Below are 16,993 nucleotides of genomic sequence, written 5' to 3'. Positions count from 1 at the left end.
TTTACCTTCACATATCCATGGATTGAACTAAAGTGGTTACACCCTTGACCAATTGATTTGTTCTTAATATTGTAGGATATAGATTTCTCTCCATTGCACAAGAAGTAGTAATTCCAGTAGCATAAGGATAGACTGAAATTGTGTTATGGATGTAGGAGGTGAGGCTCCAATTTATAGATTTTTGGAAGAGAAAATGGATGGTTGAGATCAAAATTTGATGGAGGGTTGAGATTGAATGAGAGGGTGTGAGCTTGATTGAATGATTAACCTTGTAACAAGTGACACAAGGTGGAGACATTGGGAAGAAAACTTGTAATGGGGAAGAGGGAAAGGTGTTCTCACACATGTGTGAGCACACCTTGGGAATAACATGAGGATGACAAGTTAAAAGAGATGTAAGAGGGTGGAGATGACAAATGGATGAAAGGGGAAAGTGTAGGGTGGCTCTATTGGGAAGAGCAATCTTACACATGTCTAAGCAACTATTTTTTTATTTAGTCAAAGGATTATTTAAGTGGGATAGTGACTTATGTAGGCAAGTTCATCTATGAGACATGTCAAAAGAAGAATTGGGTTGGTGCAAGGAAACTAAAATCAAAGGAAAATGTTAATGAGGCTTTGTTAGCCTAAACCAATTAATTAAGTATTAATTAATTGATTTAGTGGGAGGATTTGTAGGAACCAAAGATGTTAGTTAATTATTTAAGAATTAATTAACTAATTTGGATTAGAGGAATATTCGGGATATGGGCTAAAGTGGGATTTTATTTATTAAATTAAATTAGACCTTAGAGGAAATGGGATATATAATTACTTGATAAATTAATTATGTAAATAGGGGCATAATTAATTAAATAAAACTTAATGAATTATTTTGGAAGAATAAAGGGGGTGAACACAATTAATAAGATTAATCATGTTATGAGAGATGATTAATTAAATAAAATTTAAGTAATTTAAGGTTTCTACATTTTTCCCCTCTTTGATGCAATGTTATGAAGCAATATTGGGTCAAAGAAAAAAAAGATGCCCCAACGAGAATAGGGAGAGAAATATGGAAGGGTGATCTCCCCTCAATAATTTGGGCTAAAAAATGAAAATTTTGAGCCAAATTCTCAAAAAGAGAAGAAAATTAGAAGGAAAAGGTCAATCGAAAAATAAAATAGGTTTGGTGAAAGAATGGGGGAAAAGGGAGGGGAGAGGTGAGGAAGGCTACAAATAGGCAATGGGGTGCCCATATAAGGTCATTTGTGCACTCTTAATTATCACTGTGAAGGAACCCATAGAGAAGAATGAACGCAACCATGGTGAACATTCCATGAAATGTGTAGCATGAGGATTAAGTGAGGCAGTACCAGTGACCACCAGAGTATAGGGAGCTACTAAGTACATTATAAAGCTTGTAAATTTAGTAGACTAGGTGCATTCATGAGTAATAAATGGGGGTGGGGGGGAAGTTGGTGGGGCACAGATGTTGATTTCCAATTTGACATCTATGCCTTGTGCCCAATATTTATGCCTGTTGAATGACATAGACTCATGTGCAATGACACAAGCGCATGTGGGGAGCTCTGTCGATCTAGCGATAAATATTTATGTCTAGCTAGAATAAGGCTAGGAAAGGAAAACTGATTGTAGAATGATGTCTTCATTGTTAAACACGAGCTCCTATTAAATGATATTTGTTCCTTGGTTTCAGTGTCTACACTATTCAACACAGGTGCCTAGGAAATAGAATCCATACCAAAAAGGATAAATGGGCTAGAAGTTATAAAGGATGGGTAAAACAGTGGATTCCTCAATTGCCATAGGTAGAAGATGATAGGCTAGGCTTAGAAGATAAATAAGCTAACTAGATTTGGTTGTCATGGGAGCACTAGCCATCGACCATGTAATTATGGAGTGAGTTGTGGAGTGTTAATGGGAGCACTAGCCATCGATCATGTAGGTAGCTAGCCGCATGTGCACTCACACAACGCAATGATGATGGTGCTACTAGAGTGATGGCACAATAACACATGCATCTTTCACCTACCTATAGGGGAGGCATCAATTACTTCTAAGTACATGTGGAGGATTTTATGACTATCGATTCAGGGGATTATTCTAGAGTACAAGTTGGAGCATGGTGACCACTACCTATGGCTATTTTGTGAGATGGATTAGTAATTTTTGGATAGGACACAGATAAGACTTGAGCCTATGATGGAGAGACATAGTTGGATCCCTAGGATAGTGTTATACCTAGCAAGGTTGATTAGCAAGCAGTTGATGCCACATTTGAGTAGGCATGATTTTTTGATTGGATGGGCGAGATGTTTATACCAAATGGTGGGTGATGTTGTGACATATGCATGGTGATACGTATTACTAGGATAACTATATTATGATATTCACATGTTTGTCTATCATGGTTACAAGAGTCTAGGAATAGGAATCGCCTTACTACACATCTAGGCCTTCAAGCATATCATAGTTTGGCGATTAGTGGAAGTCTATTGGCAATTTGGAGGAATTGATTATGTGTTGCATTGATGTTCGTCATTTATGTCAACACTAGTTGTTTTGTTGTCTACCAGTTTTTGGTAGAGTGGTTGGTCTTTGATGTTGATCTAGAGATTTGTCTTTGGCTTGGTCTGGCTATTGGAATTGGTTTGCATTGGTTATTCATGTGTTCTTGATGCGTATCACATTCAATTGGTTCAGGATTTGATAATTTGGATGCTATCATATGTTCTAGTAAGCCTTTTGGTTACCGGTAAGGGTTTTAATGACAACACTTTGTTGAATATCTTTTGATGAATCCAATAAGTGGTGTTGGTGCAACTTATAGAAGGTTATCAAGATGTTGATAGTTATCATGTTCATGTTCCAGTTGTTCATGGTGTTTCATTTGGCTTATGGCAACCTATTTTAGGTCCGGTGGTTATTTTGTTAGGTTATGGACCGATTTATGTAATGTGTTGGTTGATGCTCCTGATGCGTCATCGGTTGGATTTATTGATTGGATTATGTTGTTTCGGTCTTAAGCCAACTTGGTTGATCAATGAATTATAGGTTTATATTATGAATTTATTGTATTATCTTTTAGGTTACTGACCTAATTGTTTAGGTCCTGGGTTGGTATAAATATGATGTAAGATCTCTTTGTAGATCATGGTTATGGTATGGGATTAAGGTTATGGGATTATCTGTATGCGAATAATGTTGTCATCATATGCAAAGGTTTTTGTCGATCATAGGTGATTGAATTGGGTTTGTGGAAGAGGTTTAAGACCTCTGGTATTGAGTTTAACTAGAACTATACTCATGCATAGGAGATGATAATTCTTGTAGTTCAATCTTCATTTTGAATTGTAGGCCGATGTTTTCTGTAGTCAGTGAGGCTCATTTTGTGATGAGTAGTGTGCTATAGGCTATTGGCCTTCCTGTATGTGCAAACCCCTTGTTGTTAAATTTATTCATCTGATCAGTGGATAGATATTGTGGGTCTCCAATCCCACCGTGGTTTTTCCTCTTTGAAGTTTTCCATGTATAAATTTGTGGTGTTATGGTGTTCATGTTTGTGCTTGCATTGTTTCTTATTGTTATATACTTTTATGTTTACCGGTTGTTGAGTTGTATTAATAAGTTTAAATTTCTTCATTCTAGTAGAACACTGATTCACCCCCCCCCCTCTCAGTGTTCTTAGATCCCAATAAGATTTTATTGGAACTAGGCTTGATTGGTATGTAAAGGATATTCTCAGAAGGAAGGAATTGATTATATTGAATCCTTGCTCTGGTAGCTAGGATTTTTAGATATTTTCAAGGATTTTTTAGGTATTTGCAGGGAACAAGTGAATATGGTTTGTGGTATCCTAAAGATGATGGTTTTAGACTATGTGTATATACAGATGTAGATTGGGCTGGAGATGTTGATGACTAGAAGAGCACACCCAATGGAGATTTCTTTCTTGGAAGAAACTTGTTTCATGGATCAGCAAGAAATAATCATGTACTTCTTTATCTACTACTAAAGCTGGGTATGTTGTTGTTGTTACTAACTGTACACAAGTTCTATGGATGAAGAAAATGTTGAAGGATATAAGGGTAGATTGTAATGAACTGGTAGTTATTCACTATGATAACTTTGTTGCTATTGACATATCAAAGAATCTGGTTTATTTATCAAGTATAACTTCTTGAAGGAGAAGTGGAAGCAAATGAAGTCAGACAGGTTTATATGAACACTAAAGAGAAGATTGCATATATCTTTACTAAACCTTTGCCTAAGGAATCATTTGAGTACTTCAGAGACAAATTGGGAGTTTATGCCCCTCCGGTAGAGACCTAAGTGATGCTGATTGGCATCAATCTTGTATGCATTTATCAGACCTATCATTCATTCAAGATTGATGTGTTGGTGATACTACTCATGCGGAGTAGTCAACCATGTGGTTCAGATGATTTATGATTCTTCTTTGATGTTTATGTCAGATTTATGGCATTGATGTCAAAGGGGGAGAGATATTTATGTGAAAAACAAACCTTTTAACAGAGATATCAGTCTAAGGGGGAGATTGTTGGCACAAGGAGGAGGAACAAAATCTCAGATTGGTTGTATCCCATTGGGGGAGTTTGGTTCAGGTCTATGGATGGTTAATTGGTACAAAGATAATTGTTTCAGAGCCTCATTGTCATATCATTTTGGGGAGATTGTTGGATGTCTTTCATTGGGGGAGACTTGTTTGGCATTTACTGGCACTTGGATGTTTTTCACATCTAGTGTTGCCATCAATGCCAAAGGGGGAGATTGTTGGAAATTTGGAGGAATTGATTATGTGTTGCATTGATGTTTGTCATTGATGTCAACACTAGTTGTTTTGTTGTCTACCGGCTTCTGGTAGAGTGGTTGGTCTTTGATGTTATTCTGGAGACTTCTCTCTGGTTTGGTATGGCTATTGGAAATAGTTTGGATTGGTTATTCATGTGTTTCTAATGCGTATCACATTCAGTTGGTTTAGGATTTGATGATCTGGATGCTATCATATGTTCTAGTAATTATTTTGGTTACCAGTAAGAGTTTTACTGGCAGCACTTAGTTGAAGATATTTTGATGAATCTGATAAGTGGTGTTGGTGTGACTTCTAGAAGGTTATCAGGATGTTTATGGTTATCATGTTCATGTTCCAATTGTTCGTGGTGTTTCATTTGGCTTATGGCGACCTATTTTAGGTCTGGTGGTTATTCTGTTAGGTTATGGACCGGTTTATGTAATGTGTTGATTGATGCTCTTGATGCATCATCAGTTGGATTTATTGATTCGATTATGTTGTTTCGGTCTTAGGCTGACTTGGTTGATCATTGGATTGCGGGTTTATATTATGAATTTATTGTATTATCTTTTAGGTGGCCGACCCAATTGTTTAGGTCCTGGGTTGGTATAAATATGATGTAATATCTCTTTATAGATCATGGTTAAGGTATGGGATTAAGGTTATGGGATTATCTGTATGTGAATAATGTTGTAATCATATGCAGAGGTTTTGGTCAATCATAGGTGATTGAATTGGGTTTGTGGAAGAGGTTTAAGACCTTTAGTATTGAGCCTAACTAAAACTATACTCAGGCATAGGAGATACTATTCTTGCAGTTCAATCTTCATTCTGGATTATAGTTCAATGTTTTTTGTAGTCAGTGAGGCTCCTTTTGTCATTAGCAGTGTGCTCTAGGTTGTTGGCCTTCATGCATGTTATTTATTCATTTGAGCAGTGGATAGATATTGTGGGTCTCCAATCCCATTGTGGTTTTTTCTCTTTGAGGTTTTCCACATATAAATCTGTGGTGTTATGGTGTTCATCTTTGTGGCTTCATTGTTGCTTATTGTTATATGCTTTTATGTTTACCAATTGTTGAGTTGTTGTATTAATAAGGTTAAATTTCTCCACTTCAGTAGAACATTGATTCATCCCCCCCCTCTCAATGTTCTTAGATCCTAACAGAGTCAAGGAAAGAGAGTCACAACAACCCTATGTACGTATATATGGAGGGTTATTGCACTATACATGGATGGGGGCACTGGGATACTGAAGATGGTTCCTAGATTAGATGAGAGAATTTACATGGAGGCCTCATAGGACCTGTGAGGTGTAGCCAAAGGATCACTTCTATATGGTATTTATGCAAACTTGACATTATCTAATCAAGGAGTCATTTCATTTCATTAACTGGTACCTACCGCATAGGCTCATGCAATAGTTTGGGGTTCAATAGGATGAGGTGTGAGGGGAGATGGAATATCCTTGGGTGACTTGGGAGATAATTTCATAGGGAGATGTCATCGACATAATGTGGGCTAGATCTAGTTTTATAGGAATTTTTCTAGTACCACTGGGCCCACAACCATATGTGGTTGATGTAGGGATGACACATGAATATACAACATGGTGGGATCATCACAGGCCCATTTGATTGATAATCATTGGAATTCTAAAGGAAAATAAGGTTGCAAATAGGGTCGATCAATTGGTGGGGGGATGGAGATGATGAAAGAGACAAAAGGGGTCAAGGAGACATATTGATGGCTAAGGTAGAAACAACAAGGCAATTCTGAGGGTAGAGGGCACCATGAGTGCCACAAAAAATGAGATAGAGGGGAGGATACAGGGGTAGTTCCATGAATAGGCTCCCACACAACAACCAGTAGGTGCATAGGTTCAATCAGGTGCATAGGTACAAGTAGGTTCTCAAGCTCTAGTACAAGTACAAGAAGGGGCTTAGGCTTCCACATGGGGATAGGCTAGTTTTAGGCTCCTAGATGGGTAGAAGCACAAGAGGAGTGGGGATGATAGCTAGTGGGTCCTAGGGATAGATCAAGAGGGGCTTTATTTATTACACAAGAGGAGTTTAATCATGTGTATGAGGTTAGGGATTAGTTTTAACTGAGCCAGGATGAGGAGAGGGCATCAGGTGTCTAAGAAGAGTTAGATGTGGAGAGGGATCAATCAACAAGCTTATAGTCTAAGGTGGAGAGCAAGAGGAGTCAAGAAAACACCCTATAGGAAGAGTGAGATAGCCTATAGATGGATTTGGATATAGTAGCGGTCGACAATGATGTATATAGGATAGAGTGAGATGTTGTGTAGGAGTCTCTATAGGAGATGGGGCTATAGTGGAGGAGATGGAGGCCCTATAGTTAGAGAGGGATGGGCTATAGGCACAACTACTGAGGGCATAAGCAAATGTTACCCACTTGATGGGAGAGAGGGACACAACCCATTAGATGCTGGCACCATAAGGCTTGATGTAGGTATTCACAAATGCTATGTATGCATGGAGGGAAATCGAGAGGGATATGTAGATGAATTAGTATTATAAGAGTCTCTATGAGGGCGTAGTACTAGTAGATAAGTGGGCTCCTTCTTATGTTGAGAGGACATAGTCGAGGCAAACGAGGTCAAAGGCATCAAATGGATCCATGATGATAAGGGTACCATGAACACCACCACTAGGACTAAGTTCAGGATGGGGAGACCTCACACCATCAAATAGTGAGAGCACAAGATAGGGGTTCTCATGGATAGTCTTTTTACCCTACGTGGATATTCTTATGTACCATGATTTAACACAATATTTTTTGATATATATGAGCATGATTTTGGTGGAAGATATTTATTATATATAGACATTTATTCTGGACTCTATGGTGGACATGTGTTAAGGTTATGATTATGATTATGGTTATGTTATGGTAAAGCATTGTGATGTTTTATGATATGCTTATGATTTTACTAATGTGTGTTGATGTAGGATGTATGCATAGATATGGATATGTATGTATATATGATGATATCTATGATATGATGCTAACGGTTTGTGATATAGGATAAACAAATGCACTAATGGATCTGACATGTTGATGATGTAGGCAGAGTATGCATGAGATGACTTATTGTATGTTTGCCAAGTATTATGTATGTAATGGAATGATGGACATATGCATGTGGCTAGTGATTTATGTTTGTGGGATGAGGCATAATATGCTTTAGATGTATGTATATGGATGCACGATGATATAATATTATGGACTTATTTTGAATGAATGAAAGATGGCATGTGATGAGATGTATCTATATCCAAATAAATGAATAATAAAATAAAGATGAATACAACATGAATCTAAGGAAATGAATCCTAAAATGAACCTAAAGACATATGCATGGAAGGTGAAATGAAACTAAATGAACTAAAAGTATATTGAAAAATTTAAATGCATTTAAAGAACTGAAATGAAACTAAAGAAATCAAAATGAACAAAAAGTAATGCAATGAAACCATATGTAAGTGAGATGGGGAATTGAATAGTATAATTAATTATTATATTTATATGATAGCAGTGAAGCATATGGAGATGTAGAGGTAGAGAGATGAGAATCAGATACGTGGCCTTAATATGCATGCAGTGGGGTGAATTGATAAGCAAATAAAGGAGGTCAATAAATGCAACTTGTGGTCAAAACCCTAAGGCAACCTAGGATGACCTATATGAGAATGGTGAATGCATTATGAGATGAATATGAATATTTGAGTGATCAAAATATTTTTGTATGTGTTCAAACCATAGTACATAGAACTAGGAAGAAATAAGGGGAGTGAATAAATTGGAGCCTTAAGGTAGATGAAAGTGAAAAAGTGAATGAGGAGGTGATGTAATAGGTTGGATGGAAGAATAATGGATTGAAAAGATGGGTGAATTGGTGTGCATGTATATGGATAGCAATCCTAGTTTTGATATTGCAAATGGATAACAACAATATTAGTTATATAAGTCAAGATGCAATAATTTCCCTATGCATGGAATAGAATCTCAAACAAAAGGTTATCTTACACATGAAAGTTATAGGATAACCAAGAGGAGACATATGAGGCATGAGAATATGAAGACATCCTTGTGTACACAATTCCTTTATGGGGACTTGGTGGGTATATGCAAAAAATAACCATCATAACCATATTTAAATTTATAACTAAACTTGTTGGATCATACATAAAAAACAACAAACATTCCGTACAACAAAAACCATGCCCCAATGCACACCAGTCAAGACACACCAAGATATAGTAATATTGAGGTGGTCTAATGTAGGTATAGTCATGGGACAAAAGATAAAATCAAAATTAAAGACCAATGCATGCAAACAACTCCTTTGGCCAACAAATATTTTCTTGCCAAGAAGTAGGACATGGGTTTGGATTAAATTGCCAGGCATGGAAGGGTGAATCCTGATGGGCATGATGGATAAAAGATCATTGGAAGGAAATTTACATGATAAATAAGGAGCACATGAAAGAATGACTCAAGATTGATTTTGGATGTCACACCTGCCAAGTGTTTGGGATGCATGCAAGTCAAATAAGCTCAGTTTGGTGGGAAGCTCTGTGTGATGAGATTATTTGTATTCACAATATTGGTAATACTCATCATCTCATCTGGAGTGAGGGGAGTGATGGGATAAAATTTTGATGGAGGTGAGCACATTAAGGGAGTGGATGTGAATTCTTGAGAGGGAGGCGAAGAACTCCTACATGGATATGTGGATGGATAATGATAAGAACAAGAGTTGTGGGATGGTAAGATTGGAGTGTGATATATGGGATGAAAAGGATAATGGGGATGATAAGTATCCAAATAGAAAGTAATTTCCTATAGCATTACAAAGTGGTTTTCACTAATGGATGAATGATTTTTCTTTACTTTTTTATTATTTTTGTATTTATTCTGTTTTTGAATTTTTTTTGGATTTTTGAATTTTTGAAAATTGGGATGCCCCAAGAACTATGCATAAAACCTCTTAAGGTGGATAATGTTAAAGGTCTCGTCCAAGGGTTCTCTTTTAGGTGTTTCTAGTTGATAGGCTCCAGATCCATATTTAGCATTGATGATGTATGACCCTAACCAGTTAGGCTCAAACTTGCCTTCTTTTCTTAGTCTTGAAGATTTATTTGATTTTCTTTAAGCACAAGGTCACCAATCTAAAACTCATGGGTTATGACCTTCTTATTGTATAGGAGATTAAGACAATTTTGATATGCATAAAGGTGGTTCAAGGCATTTAGATGACTCTCATCTAATAGCTGAAGTTCTTGAAGCCATGCAACCCTAAATTTCTCATTAGGGAGGATGTTTTGCAATGAAACTCTCAATAAGGGAAGCTTGGTCTCAATCGGCAAGACAAATTTGGAACCAAAGATAAGGGAGTATGGGGTGGCAGTATTAGGTATGTGGATGCTTGTATGGTAGGTCCATAGGGTAGGATTACGTTGCAGTGCCAATCATGGTCAACTTCATTGACTATTCTTTTAAGGATATTAATACGGGTTTTATTTGAAACCTCAACTTGATCATTACCTTATGGGTAATAGTGGGTGGAAAAGCAATGTTGGCTATTGGATTTAAGGAATATCTATTTTATGTTCTATTGGTGAAAAGGTTTTTCTACCTAACTCTATATCCTAATACCTAGATAGGTGACAATTTGATCAACAATTGAGATAGGTATGATGTCCTTCTATACCAACTCTCTTCTTCTTTTACAAGGCCTAGCTACCTTTTGATAATCAATAAGAAATATTAAAAATGTGGATGCTTTTAACCTAAAAGCAAATAACGTAAAGATTTTAACTATAAAGTTTTTAAAGGCAGAGAAACCTAATGGAGATAGGAAAGAGAATACAAAGATTCTCTATTTATACAACAAATTCCTTAAAATATCTTCATATTACTATATCATTTGTTCAAAGCCAACTTTTCCATAGAAAAATATATAATTTAACATAAAAGGATTTCAATAGATACTAAGAAGATTCATTAGAGAGGAAACATATTTAAAATTGGAATAATAAACATCCATTAATCATAAGACAAAGTCTACAATTCACAAAAATACATTTAGATAATCTTATCCATATCTATCAAAAAACTTACAGTGTTCCTTCCAAAACAAATTTTCTTCACAAAATCCTCCCAAAAAAGAGGGGTCCCTCTAATCACTAATGATTCTTAACATATATAGATATTTCATCATAGCCATCTTAGGAATTAATGGTTTCTTGAAAATGACCATTTCCACAAGGAGAACTAAAAAACTATTAAATCATATATGTGGCCCACCAAAAACAATCCCCTAATCCTACACTATTTACATTAATTCAAAATTAGTAACACTTGTTGGCATTGCGTTGTCATTGATGTCAACCAGTATGGGATGACCACCAGTAGTAGAGATGTATGTGCAACACCGCTATGGAGTAGTACAAGATGTGATATCTTGGATATCACCTTGTGTTGCAGAACACCAATAATGGTAAGGAAGATGACCTCAGGAGTCACTAGTGCAACAAGTTAGTGTTTGACTTGTGTGATGAGATAGAAAGGTGTTTGAGCAGTTGTTTGTGATGAAGAGGCAAAATGTTATCTGAATCACATCAACACTGGAGGAAAAGAATGGACAGGTAACCGGTATGCTGTGAGGTTGCATCACAACATGACTCCCACTGGATGAAGATTTAGTTACCATGAGAAGCAATGACTGACAATGAATATGCTCACTTAAAATCACATGTGCCTATTTGAAAATATGTTGTACAAATAGGGAAGTCACATGAGTATATGGCAGAAAGCAGATGGTGTTACTCCACCAAGTAAGTGGAGTTTATCTACTATTATGCATTGAATACATTATAGTTTGGAGAGATAAGAGTGAAGAGGTAAAGGCAAGTACTTGAAGGATTACACCAGATCTAAAGGTAAATTGAGGGAATGCCTTAAGTGCATGAGATCAAGGTTATGCACTAGACCAACAGAGAAGGCATGTTGAGATGCCAATACAGGGGAAGTGTGAAGTGTTTGTCACCTTGAAAAATTGGTAGAGGAATGAACAGAATTGATTAGGAAGAAAGGCAAGGCTAAGAAGATGCAATCAGAAGTAGAAAGACCTGATTGAAGATGGAGTCTTGTGAAGGTTGATGAGATGGTGTCATCAAGAGTGGTAACCAGTATGTAAGTCCACCGGTTATATAAGCAAGGTCAAGATGCAGAAGACTTCCCACATGTAGGAATGAGCATACTTTGGATTTACCTATTTGGAGACCGGTCTGAGAGTTCCATAGATAGTTAAAGATGAGGGCAGATATGATGAGGTAACTAGTATAGTGAGTGAGACCGGCTAGGTTAGAAAACTGGAAGAGAAGAGGAATCACTAGCATGGTTGATCGGTGATCCTATCTAGACCAACTAAAAAAGTCAAGTTAACAGATGGGTGATATGGATGCCACATGGGTTCAAGGTGGTAAGCTTGCAAAGGTTGGTCAAGTGTCATGTGGAGTTAGGTATCTTGACAGGTGTGCATTCAAAGTGGATCCTGTGATTTGTGGATCGGGTCAGAAGCATGTGGCTTGAGGAAGAATGAAAAAATAGAGAAGAATCAGGGAGTGGCTAGTGCTTGGATCGAAGCAAGAAGATCAGGTTGTTAGAAGACCTCAAGAAGGAAACAACATTGACATTAATGGTGATTGACCAAGATGTATGTCAACAAATTGTTTGCAGGTTGCTGAAGATGGAAGGTGTGTTCTTGAAGGCGCATTGATGGTAAACTTGTGCAGATGGATGTCAGGAAGGTTAGATCGAGCAAGATCTAATTATATTTGGTTTGCCCCGAGGATGGTCAGGAAACCCTAACTGCCTGGGATTTGAATTGGGCTTTAGCGAGACAACTTGGCTATAAGTATGAAATCCAAAGAGACTTTTTGTTGCTACTAGATAGAAGATCCTTATGCTAATGTAAAGAGGGATACTTCTGCAAGGAAGATAAAATCAACCAAGTCCTCAATGAGCATCTGAGAGAAGTGAGTGAGAGAGAGGGAGAACCTAGTTGAAGCATTCAACCAGTTGGAGAGAAGAACCCATAGTGTTCATACCGGTTGCAGAGGAGAACTAGTAGTGTTCATACCAGTTGGAGAGAAGAACCAGTAGTGTTCATATCAGTCGAAGAGAAGTGAAGGAGGCTACAAAGAAGGTAGACAGAGAACCAAAAGAGTGTTAGTACCAATGAAGAGAAGAGCGGTAACAAGGAGATTCAGTGAGAGTAGAACAGAAGAGAGATGAACTGGTAAGGCTTACTGACAAAGAAGCAACAAGGGAAGAGAAGCAAGATAAGTGAGTCGGTGTAGAAGAGGAAGTATCTCACCGACAGAGTAAGATATATGACAAGGTTGCAAGATTCACTTGTAACAAGAGAAATACTTTTGTAATTGAAGTTATCTTAGTGTTCACTAAGTTGTAGCTTGGTGCAAGGATTGGTGCTCCTTGGTTTGGTGCCCTAAAGTCAAGGGTTGTAGCTACTTGGGTTGGTGCTTCTTGGGTTGGTCCCCTAAACTTTGTAACAGTGTTTTCATTCTGAGGCTGGATTGGAGCAGTAGACTCCAGCAGCATTTCTCATCGAGGTTTTTCTCATCTTGGGTTTTCCTTGTATATGATAGTGTTATGAGATGTCCCTTATGTGATTGCATTTGTGTTAGTCTCCCAACTAACTGGTAATTCTGCATTGAGTTAGATATATCAACCGATATACTCACATAGTATTTCTAAAGGGAAAAAGATTAGAGAACCACTGATTCACCCCCTCCCCCTCTCAGTGGTGCATTGTGTCTAACAATTGGTATTAGAGCGTAGGTTCCCAGCTAGATAAGTTTTTCTCCAGCTTGGGTAGATTTTGGCCTAAGGACACAATGGTTTGTTTAGTGTCATTCCCTGCTCCCATGTTTGATGGTTCAAACAATTCTATTTGGAGTTGCAGAATGGAAGTCTTTCTTTCCTCCCTAGGGTTTGATGTATGGATATTGGTTATCAATGGTCTCTTTAGGAATGTCAATCCTCCCCTCTAGATCTGAAGAAGAAAGAAGTTGCTTGCACAATGAAGAAGCCATGAATGCCATATTCAGTGGGCTCACCGGTGATGTTTTCTCATAGGTGGACAAGTGTAAATCGACAAAGAGTCTATGGGATAGACTAAGGAAGCTATATGGAAATAAACCTTGCACCACTAGATCAGTATGTGGAAGTGAGAAGAACTATGCAGTAGATTCATGTATAGATAATGAAGGTAGATCTGTTAGCAGGTGCAACAATGAAGATGAAGGAACCCACCTCTTCATGGCTCAAGAATTTGAAGATGAGGAGCACACATCTGAATGTGATAGGGAAAATAGATCCCATCTATGAGATGTGTTTGGGAGTGATAGTGAATGTGAAGAAGAAGAAGAAGAAGAAGTTGACCTTGAAGGTGAGCTTGTAAATGCCCTTGAAGAACTCAATAGAGTAAGAAAGGAATACAAGCTATTCAAGAATGCTGCTATAGTGGAGAAGAACCAATTAATCAAATTCCTTGAGGAATCTAAGAAATGCATCTTAGAGTTGAAGACTCAAGAAGAAGGCACCAAGGAGTGTTAGTGTGAAGATCTAGCATCTAGTCTAGAAGTGAAAAATGAAGAAAATCAGAAGCTAGTAGGAGAAATGGAGGTTCTCCAAAATAAACTTGAGAAGTGTCAAGAGGAGCTCAAGGTAAGAGTCCGATTTGATGGCAACGGTGATGCCTTGGACAAGATTTTGAAGAATAAAAAGCATGCCAAGGATACTGAATGTTTAGGAAGTGGTTCCGGTGAATGCTCCACCAACAAGAATGTCCCCCACCATGACATTTTGTTTGTCTCCTCAAATGGAGAAAACAAAGGCCAAACCTTCTCAGTAAGAAATGCTCCCCGAAAGAAGGTTGATCTAGATACAACTGGTAAGGACTTGCAGACAAGAAAGAAGACCAGTGTTGCAAGAAGAAGGAACAATGAAGATCCCAAAGGAAAAGGGAAGATGGGAGAAGACAGCTTCACTGGAAGCAAGGATATGAGGAAGCAACAAAGAAGACCTCCTACCAGCAGAGGACAAAGAAATGCTACCACCCACAAGGTGAAGCAAGTGTGGGAGAAGAAGAGACAAGATGGAAGAGCTACACAGAATGGACAATCTAGAGTCCATTCCCGAAGAAGCAAAAATGGAGATGCTAAACCGATAAGATCTCCCCATGCATGGCAAAATGAATTTGTAAGTCTTACACCATCCTTTACCAGTTACTTCTTTGCATGCAATGCTTATGGCCATAGGGAAGAGGAATATAGAAAGAGATATAGAAAGAATAATATAGGATCTCATAGACAACATGCGTATGAGAAAAATGTTTCCAAGAATAGATACATGCATGTTCCCTCTCCCAGTTGTGCAAATGTTGTTTGTCATAACTGCAATGGTCTTGGCCATAGAATGTTTGAATGTAGGAAGAGAAACTTGTAGTCACATGGAGGCCGGTATAACAACTATGCTCTATAGAAAAATGGATTTAGAGCATATGAAAGTTAGAAACCTACTTGGAACCAAAGGAGAAATGTCCCTATAGGAGCAAGAGGTTCATCGATTTCGGTTGCTAGTCACAACAACATGACTAGAAAAAGATGGTCAAACCGGTATGTAAAGAGATTCTCCAAACATGAAGTTGGGATGGATGTTGTGTGCTACTATAGCACTACTTCAAGCTATGATGGAAAATTAGGAAATGGAAGGACATCTCAACAGAAGAAGGAAAGACTTGCTCCCAAGTCTGAAAATGGGAAGAAGAATGAGATCAAGCATGTATGGAGGAAGAAGACCATGGATTGGCACTGTGCATTCAGCGTATAGGTGATGTCTTCTAAGTCCTAAAGGAGATGCAGGATCTTAGGGGGATTTATGCACATTGAAACAATCATTCACCCCCTCAGTAAAGAAGGCAACATGGAAGAACATGTTGTTGCCAGTATGAAAGAAGAAAATGTAAAGATAAGTTTGTGTAGATGTTTCCTTGACTACTCACCTACAGATCAGTGATGGATCACCACTGTGTGTTTCAATGAGTAAAGGTTAATAATTGATATCAGGTGTTAACCGGTATATGCAGGATGTTACCGGTATGTATGCTAATAGGTACTTGCAGGTTATTTAAGACATGAAGTTGGAAGTTCATAGAATTAGCCCTGGTAGCATGCAATGTGGAGTTCATGTCTTAGGTGGTATTGAAAAAGACCTGAATGACATATGTTGGCCTCATGGTTGTTCATACAGGCATCCATGCTTTTGGGCTAACTGGTTTGATTCTTGGCATGATGATAACATTGCTTGGCACTGTGTAAATCTAGGATCATGTCATAAGCTATGGTGGATACAATGGAGTTGAAGGATCATCTGATGATCACATATGAACAACTAAACTGGCATATGGAGAAGATGGGAGATCCGATATTGTACCTAATCAGAGATAAGAACCTGAGATGTATGACTCAGGGGGAGTTCAAGTGCTTATCATGAAGAGGCTCACAATGAAGAGTCAACTTGCTTGAACTTGCAAGGATACTAACTGCCCAAATTGTAGAAGATGGAAATTATAGACGTGTTGCAGGTTGACCGGTAAGAGAGTAGTATTCACTGACACATCAACAATTGGTATCAGTCCCTCTATAAATTGAAGTGCCTTATTAAATGGCTTCAGACCTGCATACTCAATCGATGTCTATTGATGGTTAAATTCCCCATCTCAAGTGTTGTGACTTGAGAAGATATAACAACTGGTGACAAGATAACAAATGGTATCAAAGGAAGTGTTACATCTAATGAAGACAAATGGGGATAAATTATTTTGTCAGTGATAGGTACATACAAAGAGAAATAATATACTGATAGTGCCCTTTTCCATTGTTGTCAAAGGGGGAGAAGGATTTTGTAGTATGTTGGATACTACATGCATTGACATCAATGCCAAAGGGGGAGATTGTTAGCATTGTATTGTCATTGATGTCAATAGGTATGGGATGACCACTGGTAGTAGAGATGTATGTCCAACACCACTATAAAGAAGTACAGGATGTGATATCTTGGA

The sequence above is a fragment of the Cryptomeria japonica genome, chromosome 11 (genome assembly GCF_030272615.1).
Source record: "Cryptomeria japonica chromosome 11, Sugi_1.0, whole genome shotgun sequence".
NCBI lineage: Eukaryota > Viridiplantae > Streptophyta > Pinopsida > Cupressales > Cupressaceae > Cryptomeria > Cryptomeria japonica.
This window is presented reverse-complemented; position numbering follows the sequence as displayed.